Below are 26,014 nucleotides of genomic sequence, written 5' to 3'. Positions count from 1 at the left end.
TCCTCTTCAATGTTTCAGAAGAGTTTCCACAAAATTGGTTTCAATTCTTCCTGGAATGTTTGGCAAAATTCCCATCCTGGGCTTTTTTGTGTGGAAAAGTTTTTGATTACTGATTTAATCTCTTTTAGTTATTGATTTGTTGAGATCATCTATTTATTCTTGGGTTAGTATAGGTAGTTTGTGTGTTTCTAGGAATTTGTCCGTTTAATCTAGGTTATCTGATTTGTTGGCATGCTCTTTTTCATATTATCCTCTTAAAGTCCTTTTTATTTCAGCATGGTTGATAGTAATGTTCCCCTTTTTATTTCCAATTTTCATTGTTTGTGTCCTCCCCCTTTTTTTTCTTTGTCAGTCTAGCTAAAGGTTTGTCAATTTTATCGATCTTTCAAAGAACCAACTTTTGGTTTTGTTGATTCTATTTATCCCCCTATTTCATTTATCTGCACACTAATCTTTGTTATTTCCTTTCCTCTGCTCACTTTAGGTTTAGTTTGCTCTTCTTTTTCTAGTTTTGAGGTTAGGGCTCTGATTTGAAATCTTTGTTCCTATTTAATGAAAGCATTTAGACCTATAAATTTCCCTCTCAGCATTGCCTTTGCTTAATCCCATAAGTATTGCTCTGTTGTGTTATCATTTTCATTCACCTCAAGGTATTTCCTAATTTCCCTTGTAATTTCCTCTTTAACCAACTGATTCTTTAAGAGTACATGCTTAATTTCCATAAATTTGTGAATTTTCTGTTTCTTCCTCTCTCTTACTGATTTCTAACTTCATTCCATTGTGGTCGTAGAAGATGCATTGTATGATTTCAATATCTTTAAATTCATTAAGTCTTGTTTTTTCAGCTCAGAATTAGTCTATCCTGGAGAATGGTCCAGGTGCCCTCGAGAAGAATGTATATTCTGTTGTTGGATGAGGGGTTCTGTATATGTCTGTTAAGTCTAATTGATTTAGAGTATTGTTCAAGTCTTGTATTTCTTTATTGATCTTCTGTCTAGATGTTCTATCCATTATTGAAAGTAGTGTATTAAAGACTCCTACTAATAATATAGGACCATCAATTATTCCCTTCAAATTGGTCAGTATTTGCTTCATGTCATTTGGGGCTTTGCTTTTGGATATATATATATGTATATTTATAATTGTCATATCTTTTTGTTGACTAGACCCCTTTTTCAGTATATAATGACTGTCTTTGACCCTTATAACTGTTTTTGAGTTAAAACTCTATTTTATCTGATATTAATATAGCTTTCCCAGCTCTCTTTTGGTTACTACTTGCATAGTATATATTTTTCCACCCTTTCAGTTTCAATTTACTTATGTCTTTGAATTTAAGGTGAGTCTTTTGTAGATAGCATATAGTTGGTCAGGCTACTTTTTTTTTTTTTTTTTTAATATCCATTCTGCCAATTTCTGTGCTTTACTGGAAAGTTTAATCCATTTACATTTAAAGTCACTAATACCAAAGTCAGATAAAGATATCACAAGAAAAGAAAATTATAATGTGAGACTTTCATCATCTATTTTGCTTTTTAGTCTTTGTAAATCTTATACCTGGTTTGTCCCTTAATTCTTCCATTGATGCCTACTTTCATATGTATTTGATCTTTTGTATTGTACCATGTTGAATACCTTCTCCTTTCTATCTGAATATATTTTTCATATGTTTTCCTTGTGGTTACCATGTCATTAAAATTTAACATCCTAAATATACAACAATCATATTTTCTTTGATACCAACTTAATTTCAATAACATACACACTTTTCCCAAATCCCTCTGTTCCCCCACCTTTTTTGTCCTTGTTACAAATTATATCTTCATACATTGTATGTCCAACACCATAGATTTATCATTATTTTATGCATTTGCATTTTAGCACCCGTAGGGAGAAAGAAGTAGAGTTAGTTACATACAAAAAAAATACAATAAAATAATACTGGCATTTCTAATCACCCAAATGGTTACCTTTACCTGAGATCTTTATTTCTTTATGCTGCCTTGATCCCTTAGTGTCCTTTCCTTTCAGTATAAAGAACTCCCTTTAGCATTGCTTGTAGTGGTGATGAACTCCCTCAGTTTTGTTTATCCAGAATTGTCTTACTCTCTCCTTCATTTCTGAAAGAAAGTTCTGCCAGATATAAAATTCTTGGTTGGCAGTTGTTTTCTTTCAGCAATTTAAGTATTTTAACCCACTGCCTTTTTGCCTCCATGGTTTCTGATGACAGATTGGCACTCTACCTAATTGGGGCTCCCTTGTTGCTTTTCTCTTACAGCTTTCAGAACTCACTTCTTATCCTTTGCATTCGACAATGTGGTCAATATATGATGGTGTGTATTTTCCTTCATGTTTATCCTGTTTGATGTCCTCTGGCCTTCTTGGATGTGCATATTCATGTCTTTTGCTAAATTTAGGAAGTTCTCCGTCATTTCTTTGAGAATTCTTTCTGTCCTTTTCTCTCTTTCTTCTCCTGGGTCTCCCATAATGTGTATATTGGTATGCTTAATAGTATTCCAGAGGTCTCTTAGGGTATTTTCACCTTTTATAATTTTTTTTCTGTTCCTCAGCCTGACTCATTTCAATATTTTTTGTCTTTGATTCTTTCTTTTTGTCTTGCTGATTCTTTCTTCTGCCAACTCCAGTCTGCTCTTGAAACCGTGCTGGGAATTTTTCATTTCAGTTATGTGGTCTTCAACTGCATTAGTTCTGTTGGTTCCTTTTTAACATTTCTATCTCTACTAAAATTCTTATATTGCTTATTCATTGTTTTCCGATATCCTTTAGGTCTTTCTCTGTATTTTCCTTTGTCTCCTTGAGCATTTTTAAGATCATTTTTAAAAAGTCTTTGGTATGTCCACATTCTCATCTTCTTCATTGTTGTTTTCTGGATTTTTATCCTCTTCCTTTGTATGAGCCATCATTTCCTGTTTCTTTGTTTGCCTTGTTTCTCTTTTGTTGTACACTATATATTTTAATATTTTAAAATGTAAACTGTAGTATTTATTCCCTGAGATGTTTGTTTCTTGATTTTTAACCAGCTGATGATAAGACAGAGATTTTCTTGAGGGTCAGCCCTCCTACCAGGAAGGTCCACCCAAGGCTAATGCAGAGTGCAGGGCCCTCCCTGTCTTTTCTGGGCCTGAGCTTGTGCTTGTTAACTGTTTTGGAGTTCCCCTGTTTACTGGAGTTTGAATGCCCCCTCTATTTCCCAGGAGACAGACCTTCCTCTCCAGGTATTTAAAGTATTTAAAGTAAGACTTTGCCCCAGCCTTTCCCCCTCTATAGCTTCTTACACTCCTTTCGTTGTCTCCAGTTGCTTTCACCTGGACGGTGAATTCTGGGAGGGGTTGGGGTGGGGCATGCCAGAGAGGAATTTCCAAAGTCAGTATTTTCCAGCCACATCAAGGCCAGGGACCCACAAAGGGGGCACAGATGGGCTCCAAACTGCCCTGGGGAGGGGATCCGGAAGGGCACCAGGAACTTCTTTGATGGCTCCCTAAAGTGCACTTTCTTGCCCTACCCACTAAATGCAGCCCTTCAAGTGACTGTTCCTTGAAGCCCTGAGGGAGTTAGTGTCTAAATCTCCTCAACCACCTTTGTCTGGGGTGGGTTGGAACAATGGCCACTCTCAGAACTGGGTCCCCTTGATCCCAAGGTGCTAATCAAAAGCCATGATCAGTGATGGGCCGTACCTACTGCTGATGTTGGGGAAAAGGATCTTTATGTCCCTTTCTGTCAACAGCAAGTTAGCCAGGGGCTGGTCTCCTATGGCAGCCCACCATGAGAGTGGGTGATGAGTGCTGGTAACCACAGATTCAGAGGGATTAATTTACTTGTCTTTACTGTAATTTACCAGCCTCTTCTTCCTGCTCTTTCCTGGATGCTGTACAATACTCTACTGGATTCCAGGGTTTCAAAATAGTTGTTTCAGACACTTCCTGCTTGTTTAATAGTTGTTCTGGTGGAAGGGCTGAATCCTGGAGCTTCCTACTCCACCTTCTTCCCACGTCAAGTAAATTCCTCAATTGTTTCTTATGCTGCTTTCATTGTCGCAAGCTTCTTTTGCCTGGAGGGCAAATGCTGGGAGAGGGGGTGAGCAGGAGTTGAGTTTTCTAAGTCAGTCTCTCCCAGCTGGAGCAATGCCAAGGACCCAGAAAGGAGCTCCAACCAGCTCCACACTGCCTGGGGAGGGGATGTAGGGGGGGCCAGGAAGGGTGCCAGAAGCTTCTTCCAGAGCTCTCCAAAGCTGCACTTTCTTGACTTGTCCCCTGCCTAGCCAGTGCAGCCCTTCAGCTTCCTTTGCAGCTCTGAGTTTCCTCTTCAGCCTTTATCCAGGAAAGTTGGAAGAATAGCTGTCCTCAGAGCCAGGCCCCCAGTGATCTGAAGTAGTTAATATAAAGCAGTGGTTGACCCACCCACCCCAACCAACCCCCAGTTCTTGGGGAAGATGATTTTTATGTCTCTCTCTAGCATCAGCAAGCTACACAGGGGCCAGACCCCACTGCCTGCTGTGAGAGTTGGGGATGAGTGTTGATATCTGCTGTGCAGAGAGAGCAATTGACTGTTATTTATGATAATTTGCCAGCCACTTTGTCCTGCTCTTCCCTGGATGCTGTTCAGTTTTCTGCTGGATTCCAGAGTTTTGAAATAGTTGATTCAGACGGTTCCTGCCTGTTTAATAGTTGTGGTGGAGGAACTGGTTCCTGGAGCTCTCTACTCCACCATCCTCCCACAATTCCCTCTGGCATAGGGTATTTGAGAAATGAAGGGAGTTTAGCATGACTAGAGCTTGTATGTGTACAGGAGAAAAAGAAAGGAATAAGGTAGTAAGGGATGAAAATTGAAGCCCAGCTCGGAGAGAAGCCTGTATCTGAAGTTCCTGGCAAGTCCAGCTAATAATAAGTGGTATGTAGATGCATGAGGGACTGTGAGAAGTCTTTCTTGTGAGCCTCATGGGAAAGGTTGCCTAAGATTTGAGACAGGTTTAAAGCCTTCCTGGGCTCTCTTAGCTGTGATACCATATAATTTCCCCCTACAGCCTTGCTCTGCCCAAACTCAATACATAGCATGGTTTCAGCAGGGAGGTTGTACCCCATGGATCTAGAATTATAGGGGAGATGAGTCAGGCAGGAGTGTGCTGGTAAGTGTGTGCTGGCTGTCTGGGAGAATGAGCCCTGATTTGTAATGTTTGCCAATTTCCGTGGTGTAAATACTCCCCACTGTGGTCAATTTCAAGCCACCAACATGAAGTCCCTGAACTTGGAGTTGGAAAAAAGATTATGTAGAATTTCCACCAGACATATTCAGTAGATGTAAATAGCCTCAAGAACATAGATAATAGTAAAATCCTTCTAAATTGGAAGTAGGGTGTTTTGAGTATTTATTACCTTTGTTTTTAATATAATTTTTTAAATTGTAAGTTTATGTAATTTAACTTTTAATAGTGGCTGTGTTTAATAACTGGCCCACAGAATTTCTGGAAATTTAAAAATTGACTCTTGCAAGCCTTTTTGAGCCAGCTCTAGCACAATGTCCCCATTGTAAATGCAGGGGTGACAGTGGGGAAAATTATTTTGGGAATCTCAGACCAAAGCACAGCTGCAGTCCCAGAGTGAGCTTGGATCTGGACTTGGCAGATAAGGGGTTCTTTCCTGGGCCTGAGTGGGACTACCTCGGTGATCTAAAGATGGCTGGGGCAGCTGCAAGTGTGGGAAGGGCTCATGCGTCAAGTGCAAGGCTGTTGCTTAGACCCGGGCACACACACCTCAGGAGCTTGAGTGTGCAGATTCCTCAGGTAGTAGAGTTTTATAACCTCAGTTTTCCACCCCACTCTGTCTTTACCTTCTTTCTTTGTCATACTAGTTTTCAGCCAGCTCAGAAGGTCAGAATTTCATTCCACAGGGACATTGCAAGGGAGACTAAGGAACTCTATGAGGTGACAATTTTTCTGTCAGTTGTACTTGTTGGTAGGCAGTCTAGACTGTGCTGGCTGATCCTCATTTTGTTCTTCTGTGTCTTGCTTGGACTACAAACTGAAGCACATGAAGTTTAACTAACTTGCCCAGAATCACACAGTAAGTGGCAAGTTCAGGCACCTGGTTTTTAATTTCTTTACAAATAAAATTTCTCTTTTCTCCTCCAAGTTGCTGCTATTTTCATCTCAATAAATCAACCATGGATAGCTGAACCCAACTAGCCTTCAAAGCATTTACTTTAGGACTGAAGAAACCAAAGACCTCTTAGCAGATGAGGAGATGGAATTTGAAGACAGAGTTCTTCAAATTTAAGAAGGTGGCTGGAAAACTGGGTACCACAGAATCTGATCAACTCTTTCCTGGTTCTTTGGCTGAATAGACATTGTCCTGGCCTCTAACTCAATCAGGCTAACAAATTCTCCCTGTGTGGAGAAGCTAGGAAGAGAGTAAGAGAAGATCGGGGAGTCTCCCTCCAACCTACATTTCTCTACACTTAGTTCTGTTAAAGCATTTGGTTTAACTAAAGTGATGTTCCCTTAGAGGAATTCAGAGTATCAGAAATGTGCTGCCCATATCCAAGTGGCCAGTTAAAATAATTTTTATTGCTATTCTATTATTAATCTAGGGCTAGAGAGACAAACGTGTTAGAAACTGTTCCAGAAGTCTGAAATTGGTCAAATAGGATAGAAAGCCTATCATCCACTATCAAAGCCATACCACCAGAGGATTGACCTTATTCTATAGCTCACTGTGCCAGTTTGGATGCATTTTGTCCCCCAAAACACCATGTTCTTTGATGGAATCTTGTGGGGGCAAATGTATTAGTGTTGATTAGGTTGGAATCCTTTGAGTGTTTCCATGGAGATGTGACTCAATCAACTGTGGGCAAGATCTTTGATGGATAATTTCCATGGAGGTGTTACCCCTCCCATTCAGGGTGGGTCTTAATTGAATCACTGGAGTCCTATAAAAGTGTTCACAGACAGAAGGAGGTGCTGCAGCTGAGACAGACATTTTGGAGATGGCCAATAAGAAGACATTTTGGATACTAGCCCAGAGTTTGCCCTGAGAAGCTAAGCCTAGAGACAATTTTGGAGAATGCCATTTTGAAACACAACCTCAGAGCAAGCAGACGCCAGCCACGTACTTCCAAACTAACAGAGGTTTTCCAGATGCCATTGACCATCCCTTGCTGATGATATACTTGTGACGATGCCTTAATTTGGACATTTTCATGGGCTTCAAACTGTAACTTTGTAACTAAATAAATCCCCTTTATAAAAGCCAATCCATTTCTGGTATTTTGATTAATGGCAATATTAGCAAACCAGAACACTCACCTTGTTTTATGCTCAGACATGCTACCCAACCTCGGACAAAAGAAAGATTATACATCAAGTCATCATGAGCACCCACCACAGAGAAAAGGCCAGCAATTTGAAAGTGCTCAGAAGTTGAACACTGAGTTTTCTAAAAGGTATGGAAAAGCTGAAGTGAAAAAAGTCCAATGATTGCCTCTCCTTGATTCTTGTTCTTTAGCTCACACATACTCATTAGTGTCTTACTCCGTCCAATACTTGGTTAAGTGGAAATTGTGGGCTTTAGGAGAATGAATGCTTTAAATTGGCATTAAAATCCTCAATTGTTAAAGCAGTTTTATTGCCATTCAGACAAAGTGTAGGTTATTTGTGTTATTGGCCTTTTTTTTTAAATCAATGAGAGTCCCTTCAAAGGCTGGGGGAAACAGCCACATTTCAAACCTTGAAATGGGTTTGACCTGAAGTATAATAAGCTCATACCCTGAGTTGTATTTTTGTTTGTTTTCATATGAAAAATAAAATTATCTGTAAGTTTGGATCAGCTGGTTTATGCCTCTGAAGGAAAGTACAGCCTACAAAAAACGGGCACTAGCACTCATCTAACTTAATCACTACAGGTTCATCAGTTTCTGAGAATTTCACTTCCCCAGGATTACCCTCTTGTCCATCTGGACCAGAGTACACAGTTCAATTTCTATTAAATGGGGCTGTATTTTAAATAATTTATTTACTTGTTTGTTTGTTTATTATTTATTATTATTATTTTTGCATCAAAAAACATGTTTTTGTTGTAGCTACTCATGTTTTAGGGAGGCTACAGTGTAGGGTTAAGAGCACGGGCACTGGGCCAGGCTGCCTGATTTCAGATACTGGATCTGACACCTGTAAGCTTGGATCAGTTGCGTAACCTCTCTGAGTCCGTTTTCTCACCTTCCTCATAAAGGTGTGTGAGGACAAATGTGTTATTATATGTGAAGCTCTTAGAACAGAGACTAGAACAAGTTAAGCCCTCAGTCAATGAGCGCTATTATTATATATTGCCATGTTCAGTGCCTTTGCTGCACCAAGATTGTCCGAAGATTAATTTGATAGAAGTCATCTTAGTTTTTCATATCCTAAGATTTTTTTCAATATTTATTTTCTGAAAATGCAGTTTAAAAATAAGACAATCACGTTCTTCAAAACTTGCTTAATTTTCTTGGCAGCAGTGGTATGTGAAAGCTGGAGCTAAAATACTTATGATTAGTTTTCAGTTTTCTGAGTTTTATATAATCTCCTTTGGAGTGCTGAGTTTTAGTAAGAATTACTTGTTTGCTTGATTTTTAAGAAGTTTCTGCCTCCAAAATGTGATGGCATATCTGGCAGTCCTGGAAAGTGAGCAAAACTCTCAGCCCCTGAGATCCACACGTGTATCAGCCACACAACTTCCTCCTCAACTTGCACAAAAATTGTAGTTAAGCAGAATTGAGCCAGGCAGGGCAGAGAGACAGGGCAAGAGCGTTTGATTCCTGTTTTTGTCACTTCCTCCCCACTGCCCCCCACCTTCCTAAGCCATTCCTTTGTCTTTAAAAAAAATATTGGGTTGATTAAGGGCAGGAAGCTAGTTTCCGGATAAATATTGTTGCTGGAGGGAAGTCCTGTAGTTAACATGTTGCTAGTTGCCTTCACTTTGGACTAAGCTTCTTGCAAGAAGCTGGTCTCCCTTTCTCAAACAAAGCTTCACTCACATGGGAGCCTGTGCAATCCACCAAGGAAAAACATGAACGAGGTTCTCATCAACTCTAGCTTTATTGTCATGGGAGGTGCAGAACTCGGTTTAGTGAACACTTCCTTCTGCTGGTCTCAGAGCACTTGGAGGGGTGACGGGGCTGGTGAGAAGAGAGGTGTTGGTCCCTGAATTTTACTGTGTGAAGATTTGCTTAGTTTTCTTATCAGGTTCACTTACTCCTTCATTCAACATGCATTTATCAAGTCAAGTTCTGCTTAGTAACTAAAGCCAACACCAGCTTTCTGAAATGAAATCAGGTAAGAAAATACAGATTTAATCCAAGAGAAGAGGGTTTTTCATTTGTTATACTCAATGGTAGTTTTTAACTACAACTTTTTTTTCCCCCACACCCATGTATCACCAGTGATTGTGTACCACATTTAAAAAAACTTTTATTTTGAAATAGTTTCAAACTTACAGGACAGTTATAAAAATAATACAAACCCCATACAGAGACCTCCAACATACCCTACCTCCCCAGATACCCAGATCCACCAATTTTAACATTGTGCCACATTTGCCGTATCATTCTAGCTATCTATCCATCATTCTATCAGTCCATCTATGGATCTATCCATCTATCTGTGTATCTGTCTGTCATTGGCAAATAGGTTGTATATGTCATGCTCCTTGAACCCTTGATACTGCCTTGTACAATCCCTAAGAACAAGGATATTCACTAGGTGTCCACATTTAGTGCAGTTATCAAGTTCTAGAAATTTAACATTGACTTAAAGCTTATGGGCTATATTCCATTTTTGTTGGTATACGTATGTCCCAATAAGTCCATTTGAACCTTCTCTCCTCCCTTGTTAGACCTGTCCAGGATCAAGTATTACCTTTTAATTGTCATTGTCTCTTCAGTTGTCTCTTCCCCCTCCCTCCTTTCTTCTTCTTCATTTTTATTTATTATTATTATTGTGGGAACATTTAAACAACATAAACTTTTCCATCTCAGCTACTCCCAAGCCTACCATTCAGGATTAACCACATTCAAAAATTGCAATACCCTCACCACCTTCCATTATTAAAACTATCCCATCTCTTCAAACAGAAACTTGACACCCATTTTGCATTAATTCCCTGTTCCCTCTGGCAGCCTGTCTTTATGAGCATGTATATTCTATGACCTTTTCTTTGTAGTTATCATGGGTCTTAAATTTAACACCCTAAATCTGTAGTAATCTCATTTGCTTTGACACCAACTTAACTTCATTAGTGTATACAACCATGTTGCCATACCTCCCTGTCCCCCCTTAATGTAGTTCTTGTCACAAATTACATTTTTATACATTATAAGTACAAAGACAATGATTTCTAATTAAATTTCATACATTTGCCTTTTAGATCCTACAGAAAGTAAAAAGTGGAGTTACAAACCAAAAATACAATAGTCTCACCCAGAAATCTTGATCAAGGAGGGTTAAAGCCCTTTTTGAAGTTTAAGAAATGAAAGTTGAGTTCTGTGTCCAGTAATAAAAATGGGTGTTAGAAGCAGAGTATTGACATTTATATAACACATATTACATCAAAATGAATGAGGTAAAAGGAATTTGCCAATGGCTTGAAGTAAGCCATTTTCATTTTACTCTTTTTGGTATGGAAAGCCCTAGCATTTAAAAACTTCACCCCCAACCCCAACCTCAGTGCCTGGAATTTCCTTGTTGGTGATGTGAGAGGCAGACATCTTTTCCTCAGGAAGGATCCATTTCTCTGATTGTAGTGGTGTGTGGGAAAGTGCATAAACCCGGGCATCAGGAGTCAAGGTTTCCAGTGTCCTTTGGCCACATGCTCGCTGTGGCCCTAGACCTGCCCCTCAGCATCTCTTGGCAGCAAGCTTCTAGCTCTGTGCCTGGAATGTATGAGCTGCTCATGAACTCCCTGTCCTTCTTTATCTTCTTCACCCAGATCACCTAAACCAGGAGTCTGGGTGGTGTTCTGGATTTCTCTCAATCTCTCCTAACCTGACTCTAACCAGCCACTGAAACCTGCCAACCTTACCTCCTAACTGTTGATTAATGCCTCATCTGCCCTGCTCTCCACCCCTGTCACAGCTCATTGGGATCTCTCATCGGGATAGGAATGAAACGGTTTCTCAGCTGGTTTTCTGGCCTCAGGTCTTGTTCCACGAACCCATTCCCCAGAGGGACAACTGCCTGAATAATCCTTCTAAACTAAGGCTAACTAGATCTTTCCCCTGCTTGGAAACATCAGCTCCATCTTGCCTACAGGATGAAGTCTTTAGCATAATATGAAAATAGTAAACACATAGTATTGCTCTGTGCTTTTCTAATTGCTTCGCATATGTTAACTCATTTAATCCTCACAACAAACTTATGTGAGGATTACAACTATTACCTCCATCTTACAGGTGATCAAAGAGGCATAGATGGGTTAAATAACTTGCTTGGGATCAAGCTGCTATTAAGTGATGTAGCAACAATTATAAAAATAATACAACTGGCAATTGTAATAAATGCGCCACCCTAATGCAGGGAGTTGATAATAGGGTGGTATATGGGAACTCTATTTTATACATAGTTTTTCTGTAAACCTACAACTTCTCTAATAAAAAAAAATTTAAGTCTATTTAAAATAATAATACAAAAACAATACAATTGACAAGGAAAATAAAGTCAATCTGAAATAAAAATGACAATAAAAGACTGTAAAGATAAACATAGGGGACAACATGATTTTAAAGAAACTTAGCTCTTTCAAAAGTGAGACTTCTTCCGTCTCTTAAATAATGAAGGACATGACCAACATAAAGCACAGAAATCATTCTGAGAAGACACAGAAGATTTACCTTCTAGGCAGATTACTCAGAAGGTAAAGAAAAACTTTTTTACAGCCTTTTATTAAGGGCAGACCAATAATCCAAGAAATTTTTGTCATTTTAAAAGAGAGAAGATTAAATCTTAGTTTTATATTAGTATAATATTTGATCCTACAGCTCCTTTTTTAAAAAAAAATCTTATAAATAAACCCATCAGACCTTAGCTAGCATTGACCATGAAAAATAAAATTCATTTTCCATGTACCTTCTTCAAATTTCTATATCCATTCAGGTTTCATCCTACACTGTCTTCTTTCTCATTCTGAAACAACTAACCATTTTATTTTAGGACAAAACTGCTCTCCTTTCTTTTAACAAAAGCACATCCTGCCTGCCTGGGATATAGATTTGTTTTTCTCTGCCATTGGTTCTCCTAGTGGAATCTCATTCACATATATCGATTATAACTTTTAACCACAGTGATTCTAATTTTACATAGATAATTGTGACGTAGATAATCATGAACTGTCACACACCAGGCTTTTGTAGCATCTCACAACTTTGTATAGCCATATATGTCCTTGTAGGACAACTTCTCAATGTGGCAAAATGAACACATTCATTAACAGACCCAAATATATATAGCCTTAAAGTTATGCTTAGTAATTAATATTTCAATATTTTATCTAACTTAGAAAGTATATAGATATTTAATAAATATCCATTAATTAAACTAATGCATTATAAATCTAAGCTTTTAAGTTATCAAAAGATCTTTGAGATTATCTTCAAGCTGACATACTACAAAACATAATTACTGTTGAAATAATGTTTGTCCAAAATGATTTAATTTGGTTAAACACAAATTTACATTTTTTATAATCTGAAATATAGTCTATTGTATAAGTTTAGGAAGAACGTGCCAAAATAGAAGAAAAATGTTTTACTTAACTTGATAACTCAGAAGACGTAGATGTTTTTATTAAACCAATATTCAACTAGTCTCATTTGCCAAAGATTTACTTAAATTATGTGAACTTGAATTCTTAAAACATTTGGATTAGTTTCTTTAAAAAAAATACTTTTGAAAATACTAGAAGTTCAATTCCTTAATTTCTGGAAATTTTAGGAAGCTTTAATTTCTAAATTAAATTTCCTTACATTTCTATAAAGGACTTATTTAACTCTAAGCCAATCAGAATAGAGCTCCTTTAAGAGATTTTATAATCTAATTTGGTAATACAATCTGGAGGTTGGAAAACATTGCACATATATAATATCCATACAGACTAAGAGACATGAATAGAAAGATTAATGCTTCAATTCTAAATTTAAAACTCACTGATTCATATAAGAAGTCTGCCTCTTGTCTTTGCCCCACCTTTAAATTTTTACCAGGCATGTGTTTCTGGCAAATAGGGCAAGTTGAGTCTCCTTGCTAAATATTAGAGCTGAAGCATCTTCACTAGTATTTGTACAGGAGACCGTTTAAGATATCCTTTGCCCTGAGGCGTAATCTTATGAAGGCTGTGGATCAATTTTGGGTGAAGGACTAAGGAGAGACCAAGTGAGTATCTGGGTATCTCCAAAGCCCATCTTAGTGGATAAAATATCCAGCTTGCTTCCAGATAATTTCCCCAGTCACAGGTGATTGGTTTTGGATCCCTGAGCCCCTTGAGAACCTCTGATTTGAGGAGGGGGACCTAAAACTCCAGTAACCATTGGAAGTTGATGATCTGGAGTGGGAAGGGAAAGGTATGGCAGGGATGGAGAGATTGGTGGAGGAGGTACAGTTGTTGATGGGGAACAGATCATAGGATTCAAGGGAACTGAAGAGAGGGTTGAAAATGGTGAAAAGGAGGAAGAAGCAAGAAGTCATGGGAAGGGAGATAAGCCAGTTTGGGGACTTCCCAAGTTTCCCAAAGAGGCCACTGAAGTTCCAAATATCTTTAGTAAAACGTTACCATTGCTGAAGATGCAAAACTGAATTAGTACCATAATGGCAAAGTATGTCATCAGTAGAATAGGAGGGAGGTCACTCAATAGAAAGAGAGTCATCTATGGGATTAAATAATTAATTCAGAGATAAGATCTCAAAGGATACAGGAATCAGTTCTGCCTGAATACTCCTTGTGTAATCCTTGTCCAAAGAAGCTCCCATTGTGCAATCCTCAGTTGAGGAGCTGAGAGAACTTTCTCGTGCAACCCTTACTGCGGGAACAAGGAATAACAGAAGAGGCTGCACAGAAGAGCTAAAGAAAATTCTTTGCCTGAAATAATCAACTCCTTACCACGCTACTACAGACAGAATCTGGAGCACTGGATTATGAGTGTGGCTCACCACTATGGAACCTAATATTCCCAGCCAGGAAGGACACAAACGGCCTGAGAATACCTGGGTGAAGACAGCAGGGTCTGAAGGGCGGTCCACTCCCAACTGAGAGACAGCACCAGAAAACTCAAAGAAACAAATCCAGACCAAGGTAAGGAGAGTCCTTATTCAAAAGGACTATTGCAATAAGGGCGGGGAGCTTTGACCACAAGCATCTCAAAGGTCCAGACCGAAAGTGTGTTTCTTTTATATGGAGGAGTAAACAAGGCTAAAAAGAACTGGGTGTCAGGAGTGGGATGAGTGGGTGTTGAGATCAGGCAGCTGATCAGGGAATGTCTTTCTTTGTGGTCACGAGGAGTCATTAAGGAGGGGCTGTTTGCATTTTGATGCTGGCTCAAGCTGAAGATGGGCCAAAAGTCAGGGGCCTGTGGGGTGAAGAGAAGCCTGACTAAAATTTGGTCAAGTTAGCAGGTATTTTGTCCAGATTGGTCAGGAAGGACAAACAGTTCAGCTAACCATTTATGAGACAAAGAATGGGAATTCGGAGGGTCTGTGTCTGGCCTTGACCTGGGTAAACAAGGCGTTATCCATGAGTCTTCTTTAAGCCATAGAAGTGGCGGTTCTTTGCAGTAAGCCATTTCCCAGAACACAAACCAGTGGGGTGGGGGAGATTTCTTGACATTTGCTGTTTTCAGGAGCACAGGACTCAGGTAAACATCATCCCCCCCCCCCCCACACACACACACACAACTGCTTCCTCGTCGTCTCCCAACTTTTACCCTGACAGCAAGTTTCTGAGTCATGGGGTTTTGAAGGAGTGCTCTTTTGAAGTCATTTGTTCCCCATCCTCACTCTTAAGGCCTTAGTGACTATGAGTTATTGTTTTTATGTTCCTGACACCACATTGAGGACTTAGCATGCCTACATCACTTAATCCTCAAAATAACCTGACGAGGTGGGTGGAGGTTTGAATCCCCATTTTATAGGTGAATAAACTGAGGCACAAGGAGAGTAAATAATATGACCAATGCCACATAGGTAGCCACATAGGTGCTAAGCGGTGGAGGCTAGGATTCTCAGCCACTCCCCAGGGTCCCCAGAGTGGGATGCTCATGCCCTAGGGATTGTAAAGATGACAAACCGAGAGTGTGGTGTCACAATATTAGAACTTCTATTTATGTTTTAATTTCATTTTTAAAATTTCTAATTATTCTTTATGATATATATAATACCTTTATAATAGTACATGGGTATGCTCTACAAATAAAGATATACATATATTCAGTGGGTACCCAAATTTTAAAAACTGATGCAAATTTAAAAAAAAAAACCAACAAACCTTGAAAACCCTGAACTCGACTTTACCTCGTCTTATCCATCCATTAAACTGGTGGCCACTGGTTTATTAGTTTCGCTTTTTAACAATTGCCTCAGCAGGTAACACTTCATTGTTTGAGGTTTATAACGAGGTGTTTCCCGCCCTCCCCGGGTTTAGTTTGCTTCTGAACAGGGAACAGTTACAAGACCTCAGCCAAGGTGACAGACAGTTGGAGCCTTAAGAGTGAAATGATTTAACAAGCATTTACTCTCTTCAATTTCCATCTTCATATATTTCAATAACTTTTGCTTAATTGTCAATTTTCTTTTACCATTCGGACAGACAGGGCCAGTGTTTAATCTAATTTGGGTCATCATCAGTTAATAGTCTGAACAATTTGAAGTTAATTTTTGGGGGCATAGGAAGGCACAGACCTGGAATTTTTTGAAATTTGACTTTCCAAAAAAGAAGAGTGGTATAAGCCAGAATACAAGTTATTGTTACACCTCTGTTCTTACCACCTCAATCCTACAGGTTCCCTCTTATGTATGATAAAATCTCAAGGGCCATGCCACCCCCCCCCACTACCCTCCCCCAACAAATGTTTTCCCAAGAATTGTTGTAATATCCTCAAGGAAGGGAGACCAATATTCTCACAGCTAAACAAGCTTCCAAAGCCTGGTAATGTACGTTTGAAAATACACTTGTTTATGTATTTAAAAACAGAGAGAAGTCATAGTAAGCAAGGAAATATGTATAAATTTGAAGGAGATTCATATAAACATGGAAAAGAATTGCTCGGAAGAACAAAGGATAGTATAAAATTTAAGTCATGCCATTTTTCAAGAGAGTAAAACATTACAAGTAGTTTGAAATTATTTCAAAATAAAAAGTCTAAGGAAAAAACCATTAAAGGTATTGTTTTTTAGTTGACTGTTAAACTCTTAAAACACCTGGCATGAGGTTCTATTGATTGTGGAGAAGCTGATCCCCTCCTCATGGGCTATTTGAGCTCCTGTGTTGATATAAATATATTTTTGTTATAATTTTTTCCACTTGTGTCTGTCAATTCCTTTCCACTTGCCTCCTCCCATGACATTCTGGCTCATGTTTCTTCATAAAGCTCTAAGCCAGTTATTAATAACAGCCCAGTTAGTCTCCTGATCTATCTAAGAGCATATGGTGTTTTTCACAAAAGAGAGAGATCTGTTGTGCTCACTGCCTTGACTTTGGACTTCTCTTATTGAACCCCTAAAAGGTAAGTTTTGATTTTTAAAACACATGACATTTTTAAATGCTGACAGAGGAGGAAATCTTAGCACAACCCTTGTTTGCTTCTGGTAGAGGGAGAATATAGTATGCTAAAACTTACAGAGACCACAAAGCCTCTTTCCCCTCTGCATTTCAACATCTCTCCAATTTTTATAAGGCTGATTATAAGATAGATTAATGAATTAGAATTGCACTCCTTTCATTTCCTTCTGACTAAATAAAGGCAGGAGGAGAAGCAAGGGATTAATAATATGTAAATTACTTGACCAAGCCCTGTGTCTGCAGTTTAAGACTCTCATCTCCCTGTGTTTCTTCTCCAAATTGAGTTCCAGTGATTTCAAAGAGAACTTTCACATATGTAAAATATATGTAGGGGAGAGTTGGATGGGCAATGAGGGCCCTTGTTAGTTTGCCATGTTTGAGGTTTGGATCAGAGAGGCACCACCTTGTTTCGCAAATCCATTGCTTTCTTGTTTCTCAGCCAGAGCTTTTCTTTGCAGCTCTCTTTTTAATGGCTGCTCCTGAGAGTCCTGCAAAGTAGGTCACTGTGTTTTCTGTCTGGAGAAGGAGGACCCTGAAGCCCAGAAATGCCAATGCCCTGCTCAATCCTCATGAGCAGAGTCCTTCAGGACCATGGAATAATACAGTTCTTTTTTGGGGGGTGGAGTGGGGGTGGGTAGGGAGGATGCATACAAAGTTAGTTAACTGTATTTTTAAAAACTTTACCCATTTTTTTTTTGGGGGGGGTTTACTCACTTTAATAACAATATGTTTACCATGTTATCACCATGGAATGTAAAGTCAGACAAGAGAATTTCACAAGTGCAACAAAGCGTTCTGTAGTATGTCACGTTTGTGTATAATGCCTGGCCAAGCCAACTTGCTCGTAAATACAAAACACCGGTAATATATTTTGTTTAACATTTTTGAATCTTACAAAACTAAACTAGAATCCATAATTAAGTTATCCTCATGTTTATTTATAAATACGATTCTACAACAAATACTACTTGTAAGCAGCTCTGTTACCAGGTTTTTAGGTTTAGCTTAAACACATACACACACACACACATTTTCAGTTGTAGGAGGCATTACAATGTTATAGTCCATGCACTTTTCTGAGTTCTTTGAGACTAAACCAGCCCTGTACACCAAGACACTAGACAAGTTTAGAAGGTGGGCAGAAAAAAATTGATTGGGGTAAATAGCACATAACAACCAGACAATGTGATATTCTGTAGCAACTCGAAGTACTTCAGGGTTGGCCTGCTGTCCTTTTTAGAACTAATTTCATCATGAGAGTTTAAGAATGTGGACATTTTACCATTATCAAGAGAATTTGGATGACATGTTTCTTTTGTGCTAACTTGACTTCCCTGAATGACCTAGTTAGTGAACTTGTCACCAATAATTTCGTCACCAAGCAAATCAAGCCCGAAAGAAAGGAAGCCAATATTCAAAATACCATGTTGTAATCTGAACCTACTCAAATGTTTTATTTTCAGCATGTATGTGTAACCTTAATTTGAGGTGTTTAAATAAAACAAATACCATGAACACCAAGATAACACGACAGCACCTCTTCTTTTAAAGTTCAGGTTTTGCCCAGTATTCCTGATACAAGGAATAGCCCATACCAAGAGTCATTGCTCCCACAACAAAGCCTTGGGCTGCCACACGCATGTGAATCAGGTGAACGGACATTTTAGTATTTCCCCTGCTCTTCAATTTCTATAATCCATATGCAACAATTGCTGCAAAACCTGCCATCCCAATCGGGACAAATGGTGCCTCTTTAGCTTTTCGGTAAGTTTAGATCCCTGATCTTCATCATATGAAGATAGGGAAACATCTGTATCGGTTGACATGACTGGTTCAAGAATCTTCCACTACCGACGACACGTCTTGAGCTTCCACTCTACCCATATTTTTAATTAAAGAAGTTGTTTTACAGAAAAATCAAGCAGAAAATACAGAGTTTCCATATGTCCCCCAACACCTGGTTTTCCCTATTATTAACACTTTTGTTAGTGTGGCACCTTTGTTACCATTTCTAAAACAATATTATCAAAATTATGCTATTGACTATAGTCCATAAGTTACATTAGGGCTCACTGTTTGTGTTGTACAGTCCTATACCAATACTTTTCCATCACCCCAAGCAGAAACTCTGCACCCATTAAGCATTAACTCCCCATTCCCTATCACCCCAGCCCCTGGTAACCTGTGTTCTAGTTTCTGACTCAGTGAATTTGCTTATTCTTTCATACCAGTGACATTGGCATCATACAGTGTTGTTCTTTTGTGTCTGGGCTATTTCACCAACATGTTGTCTTCAAGGTTCATCCATGTCTTTGCATGTATCAGAAGGTTATTTCTTTTTACAGTTGAATAATAATACTGAACATATGTTCAGTCCTCGACACGTTCATCAGGTTTCTAAATAAGAGGTGTAAGGGGTGGGGGGGCCTCATGGTACACTGGAGGGAGATAGATGTGGGCCTGGTGTGGAGCTCTGGCTTGGACCACTTACAAGTTGTGACCTTAAGAAATTACTCAACTTCTCTGAGCCTCAGTTTCCTCATTTGTGAAATGAGAGTAATATCCTATTTTATAGGGTGATGGGGCTTACTCATACTGTACATAAATGGCCAAGTATAGTGACTGATAGTTTAATGTTCTTTTTAAAGTTCTTCATTTGACTTTTTCCTGGGTCTTCCTGTCATCTCTCAGCTTAAATTCAAATCTAGAGCCTCCAATTGAACTTTGATGAGAAATATTAACTTAAACTGTAGACACAATATTTGGCTTATTACTGCTTTTAATAATTTTATCTTTAGGATGGCATAAGCCATGCAAATGCTGAGGATGGATGGATTGTAGAATGGTACATTGTTAGCAATTCAGGGCATTAAGGCTACACCTAAGACTGATGATGAAAGGGACCCTCAACACAATTTCAAAGTATAACCTATTACTTCCTTCAACTTAATTTCTCTATTATAGGCAGAGTTCTAATTTTTCTCTTTTATTGGCGTCTATGATTCCAAAGGACAAGTTTCCCTCCTTGCTACACTAAAATCTATTCTGTGTGCCTGGATAGCACAGAGGGAGGGTTTCTCAGAGAGTCCCTGCTTCCCAAAGTGTGTCACCCTATGTTGTGGGTTGAATTGTACTCCATCCCCAAAGAAAGGTTCCCTTCCTAATCCTTTGTTCCTGTGAACACAACCTTACTTGGAAATAAGTAAGGAAATAGATGCAATCAAATTAAGGTGAAGTCATTTTGGAGTAGGATAGACCCTAAATCCAGTGACTGATATCCTTGTAGGGAGAGGGACAGTTGAAGACACAGGGAGACACAGAGATGCCCCATGAAAGTCGGGCATGTGAAGATGGAGGCCGAGTTGGGACTTGTGTCTGGGACCACCAGAAGCTTCCCTAGCTCCTTCAGAAGGAGGACAGCCCTGCTGACACCTCCGTGTTTGACTTTTGGCCCCCAGAACTGTGGGAGAATAAATTTCTATTACTGAAGCCACCCAATCTGTGGTGCTTTGTTATGGCAGCCCTGGAAACAAATACGTTCTAACTCAGGAGATGAGGTGGGATGTTTGTTTTCCTCTGCAAGCTTTTATTCTGCAAACATTTATTTAATTCTTTTATTTTGACCTCACTTCATACTTGGTAAAGATTCTTTTCAGATTTTTATTGCATATACAGTCCTGCAGTTTTGCATAAATTATACCATAATGTTTAAAAAAATTTTTTTAATTAGAGAAGTTAGAGGTTTACAGAAAAAACATGTAAAAATTACAGCGTTCCCATATACCCTCCTCCCCCATTGTAAACACTTTGCATTAGTGTGGTACCATTGTTACAATTGATGAAAGAATATTAAAATTGTACTATTAACCATAGTCTATAGTTTACATTAGGTGTATTTTCCCCATGTACTACTCTATTGTTAACACCTTGCATTAGTGTGGTACCTTTGTTATAATTCATGAAAGAAAAATTTTATACTTACTATTAACTGTAGTCCATCAATTACACTAGGATTCACTGTGTTGTACAGTCCTATGTTTTGTCCTTTAACTTTAATTCTAGTTGCATATATATGCCCTTAAACTTCCCCCTTTAACTACAATCACATATATAATTCAGTGCTGTTAATTACTCACAATGTTGTGCTACCATCACCACAATCCATTTCCAAAACTTTACAGTCAATCTGAATAGAAATTCTGTACAAATTAAGCATAACTCCCCATTCCCTACCCCCCCAACCCAACCTCTGGTAACCGATATTCTAGATTCTAACTCTATGAGTTTGCTTATTCTAATTATTTCATATCAGTGAGATCATGTAATATTTGTCTTTTTGTGTCTGGCTTATTTCCCTTGGCATAATATCTTCAAGGTTCATTCCTGTTGTCACATGTATAAGGACTAAATTCCTTTTTAAAGCTGAATAATATTCCATTATATGTTTATACCACCTTTTGTTATCCATTCATCAGTTGATGGACATTTGGGTTGCTTCCACCTTTTGGCAATTGTGAATAATGCTGCTATGAACATTGGTGTGCAAACATCTGTTTGAGTCTGTGCTTTCAATTCTTTTGGATATATACCTAGTAGAGGGATTGCCAGGACATATGGTAATTCTATACTTAGCTTCTTGAGGAACTGCCAAACTGTCTTCCATGGGGAATGCACCAATTTATCTTCCCACCAGCAATGAATGAGTGTTCCTATTTCTCCACATCCTCTCCAACACTTGGAGTTTCCTGTTTTTTAAATAGTGGTCATACTAGTGTAGTGAATGTGAAATGGCATCTCATTATGGCTTTGATTTGCATTTCCCTAATAACTAGTGACCTTTTCATATACTCTAGCCATTTGAATTTCCTCTTTGGAGAAATGTCTCTTCAAGTCTTTTGCCCATTTTTAAATTGGTTTGTCCTTTTATTGTTGAGTTGTAGGATTTCTTTACATGTTCTGGATATTAAATCCTTATCCAAATATTTTCTCCCATTGAAGAGGTTGTCATTTCATTTTTGTGGTGAAGTCCTTTGATGCACATTCTTTTAATTTTGAGGAGGTCTCATTTATCTCTTTTGTCTTTCATTTCTTGTGCTCTGGATGTCAAGTCTAAGAAACTATTGCCTAACACAGGATCTTGAAGATGATTCCTATGTTTTCTTCTAGGAGTTTTATAGTTCTGGTACTTATATTTAGGACTTCAATCCATTTTGAGTTAATTTTATGAGATAGAGGTCCTCTTTCATTCTTTTGCATATGGCTATTCCCAACACCGTTTATTGAAAAGATATTGTTTCTCAGCTGATTTGACTTAGCAACATTGTAAAAAATCACTTGGCCATAGGTGTGAGGGTCTATTTCTGAACTGTAGATTCAATTCCATTGGTCAATATATCTATCTTTCTGCCAGTACCATCCTGTTTTGACCACTGTAACTTTGTAATATGCTTTAAAGTTAGGAATTGTAAGTCTTCCAACTTCATTCTTCTTTTTCAATAAATTTTTGCCTATTCAGAGCCCCTTACCCTTCCAAATAAATTTGATAATTGGCTTTTCCATTTCTGCACAACAGGCTGTTGGAATATTTATTGGGATTGTATAGAATCTGTAAATCATTTTGGATAGAATTGACACCTTAAATGACATTTGTCTTCCAATCCATGAACACGAATGCCCTTCCATTTATTTAGATCTTCTTTGATTTCTTTTAGCAATGTTTTGTAGTTTTCCATGTAAAAGTCCTTTACAAGCTTGGATAAATTTATTCCTAGATATTTAATTTTTTAGTTGCTATTGTAAGTGTAATTTTCCCTTGTTTTCCTCTTCAGTTTGCTCATTACTAGTGTATAGAAACACTACTGACTTGTATGTTGATCTTATACCTTACCACTTTGCTAAATTCATTTATTAATTCTAATAGCTTTGTTTTCGATTTTTCAGGACTTTCTAAATCTAGATCATGACATTTGCAAATAGTGAAACTTTTACTTCTTCCTTTCCAATTTGGATGGCTTTTCTTTCTTTCTTTTTTTCTTTTCTTTCTTTTTTTTTTGCCTAACTGTTCTGGCTAGAACTTCCAGTACAATGTTGAATAACAGTGGTGGCAGTGGGCATCCTTGTCTTCTGTCAAATCTTAGAAGGAAAGCTTTCAGTCTTTTACCACTGAGTATGATGTTAGCTGTGAGTTTTTTCATATATATCTTTTATCATGTTGAGGAAGTTTCCTTCTATTCCTAATTTTCTAAATGTTTTTATAAGGAAAGGATTCTGAATTTTGTCAAATGCCTTTTCCACGTCGACCGAGAATGGCATGTGTTTTTTTCCCCTTTGTTTTGTTACTGTGGTATATTCCATTAATTTTCTTACGTTGAACCACACTTGAATACCTGGGATAAGTGGGTTTCACTTGATCATGGTGTATACTTTGTACTGTTGGATTTGATATGAGAGCATTTTGAAGATTTTTGCATCTAAATTCATAGGAGAAATTGGTCTTTAATTTTCTTTTCTTGTAGTATCTTTATCTGGCTTTGGTATTAGTATGATGGCCTCATAGAATGAGTTAGGTAGTATTCTCTCCTCTTTAAGTTTTTGGAAGCATTTGTGTAGGATTGTTATTAATTCTTCTTGGAATGCATGGTAGAATTCACCTGTGAAGCCTCTGGTCCTGGGCTTTTCTTTGTTGGGAGGTTTTTGATGACCTATTCAATCTCCTTACTTGTTCAGATGGTCTGTTGAGATCTTCTATGTCTTCTAGAGTCAGTGCAGGTTGTTTGTGTGTTCCTAGGAATCTGTCCATTTCTTCCAGGTTGTCTAATTTGTTGGCATACAGGTGGTCATAGTACCCTCTTAGGTACTTTTTTTATTTCTGTGGGGTCAGTGGTACTATCTTCCTCTCATTTCTAATTTTATTTATTTACGTCTTCCCTCCTTTTTGTCAGTCTAGCTAAGGGTTTGTCAATTTTATTAATAGTCTCAAAGAATCAACTTTTGGTTTTGGTGATTCTCTGTATTGTTTATTCTCAATTCCATTTATTTTGGTCTAATATTTGTTATTTCTTTCTCTCTGTTTGATTATGATTAGTTTACTGTTCTTACTAGTTCCACTAGGTATGCAGTTAGGTCTTTGATTTTACCACTTCTGTCTTTTTTAATGTAAGCATTTAGGGCTGTAAATTTCCTTCCCAGCACTATCTTCAGTGCATCCCATTAGTTTTGATATGTTGTGTTCTCGTTTTCATTTGACTCAAGATGTTTTGTGATTTCCCTTGCAATTTCTTCTTTGACCTACTGATTGTTCAAGAGTGTTTTATTTAACTGCCATATATTTGGGGATTTTCCAGTTCTTTGCCTGTTATTGATTTCCAGCTTTGCTTCATTATGGTCAGAGAAGACACTTTGTATATAATATCAACATTTTAAAATTTACTGAGACTTGTTTTGTGATCCAACACATGGTCTATCCTGGAGAACAAGCCATGGGCACTTGAAAAGAATGTACATCCTGCTGTTTGGAGGTGCAAAGTTCTGTAGATGTCTGTTAGGTCTATTTTATTTATCATAATATTCAAGTTCTCTCTTTCCTTAGTCATCTTCTGTCTGTACGTTCCATCTATTGATGAGAGTGGTATATTGAAGTCTCCAACTATAATTGTAGAGAAATATATTTCTCCCTTCAGTTTTGCTGGTGTTTTCCTCATTCTGATAATAATATAGTTACCCCAGCTATTTTTGGTTAATATCTTTTTCCAGCCTTTCACTTTCAACCATATTTTTCTTGGGTACAAGTTGAGTCTCTTGTAAACAACATATAGTTCGAGCATGCTTTTTATCCATTCTGCCAATCTGTGTCTTTTGTGGGGACTTTAATCCATTAACATTGTGTTATTATTGGGAAGGCAGTACTTATTTCTACTATTTTATCTTTGGATTTTATATGTTGCCTTTTTTTTTTTTTTTTTTTTTTTTTACCCTTTTAGTTATCCTTACTGATACTCTTCATTTCTTCACACTACTCCAAGACATTCTCTCCTGTCTTTTCTTTTCAACCTGTAGAACTCCCTTTAGTATTTCTTGTTGGCAGGTCTCTTTTTGATGAATTTTCTCCATTTGTGTTTATATGTGAATAGTTTAAACTCTCACTCATTATTGAAGGACAGTTTTGCTGGACAATGAATTTTTGCCTGATAGTTTTTCTCTTTCAGTTCCTTAAATATATCACACCACTGTCTTCTTGTCTCCCTGGTTTCTGATGAGAAATGGAGACTTCGTCTTATTGTCGTGCCCTTCTATGTGACAAATTGATTTTCTCTTGCTGCTTTCAGAATTCTCTCTTTATCTTTGGCTTCTGTCATTCTGATGATTAGTACATGTCTTACAGTAAGTATATTAGGATTTACTCTGTTTGGAGTACATTATACTTCTTAGACAAATGTATTTATGTCTTTTAGAAGAGTTGGGAAATTTGGGGCCATTATTTCCTCAAATATCCTTTCTGCCCCCTTTCCCTTCTGTTGTCCTTCTGGGACACCCATGACACTGACACATATGTTTGTATGCTTCATGCTGCCACTCTAATCCCTGAAACACTACTCAACTTTTTCTGTTCTTTTCTTTATCTGGTCCTCTGTCTGTAAGATTTCAATTGTCCTGTCTTCTAGCTCACTGATTCTTTCTCTTCCTACTCAAATCTGCTGTTGTATGACTCTAATGTATTTTAATCTTTTCTATTGTGCCTTTCATCTCCATAATTTCTGTTATTTCTCTATGTATACTTACAAATTCTTCTTTATGTTCACATAATATCTTCCTAATGTCCTTTATCTCTATCCATATTTCCCTTCATCTCCTTGAATTGATTTAGGAGATTTGTTTGAACTTCTTTGATAGGTTGTTCCAAATTCTGCATCTCCTCTGAAGTTTTAATTTGTTCCCTTGACTGGGCCATATATTCCTGTTTCTTAGTATGGCTTGTAATTTTTTGCTGATGTCTAGGCTTCTGATTAACTTGATGAGTTTACACTAAAGGTCAGCTTCTCTCTCTTTCCTAGGGTTTTATTGTTGATTGACTTCGTGTTAAGTATCTTCTCTGATGCTTAGTCTGCCTTATTCTAGACGTTTAGAATAACCATGTTTAACTGATCAGATTTTTTCAGATCTTCTTCATCTAAGTCTTTCCCTGGATATGTGGTACAATTTTTGAGATT

At 37.9% G+C, this 26,014-nt stretch overlaps 1 protein-coding gene and 1 pseudogene across 2 annotated transcripts in view; one reads left to right on the top strand and one right to left on the bottom strand.

The window, feature by feature from the left end:
• The first annotated feature begins 14,199 nt into the window (after positions 1-14,199).
• MRLN (myoregulin) overlaps positions 14,200-26,014 on the top strand; it is a 28,472-nt gene continuing 16,657 nt past the window's right edge. Inside the window, exon 1 of one of the 2 annotated variants that reach the window (XM_037804991.1) lies at positions 14,200-14,327. The gene's annotated coding sequence lies outside the window, so the exon portion shown is untranslated. Of the gene's footprint in view, positions 14,328-16,702; positions 16,753-26,014 lie in introns of those variants that run through there. The other variant, XM_037804990.1, reaches the window with a different exon arrangement.
• Positions 18,353-24,881, bottom strand: LOC119510584 (annotated as a pseudogene).

The sequence above is a fragment of the Choloepus didactylus genome, chromosome 15 (genome assembly GCF_015220235.1).
Source record: "Choloepus didactylus isolate mChoDid1 chromosome 15, mChoDid1.pri, whole genome shotgun sequence".
NCBI lineage: Eukaryota > Metazoa > Chordata > Mammalia > Pilosa > Megalonychidae > Choloepus > Choloepus didactylus.
The sequence above is the reverse complement of the archived record's forward strand: the minus strand, read 5'-3'. Positions and strand labels throughout refer to the sequence as shown.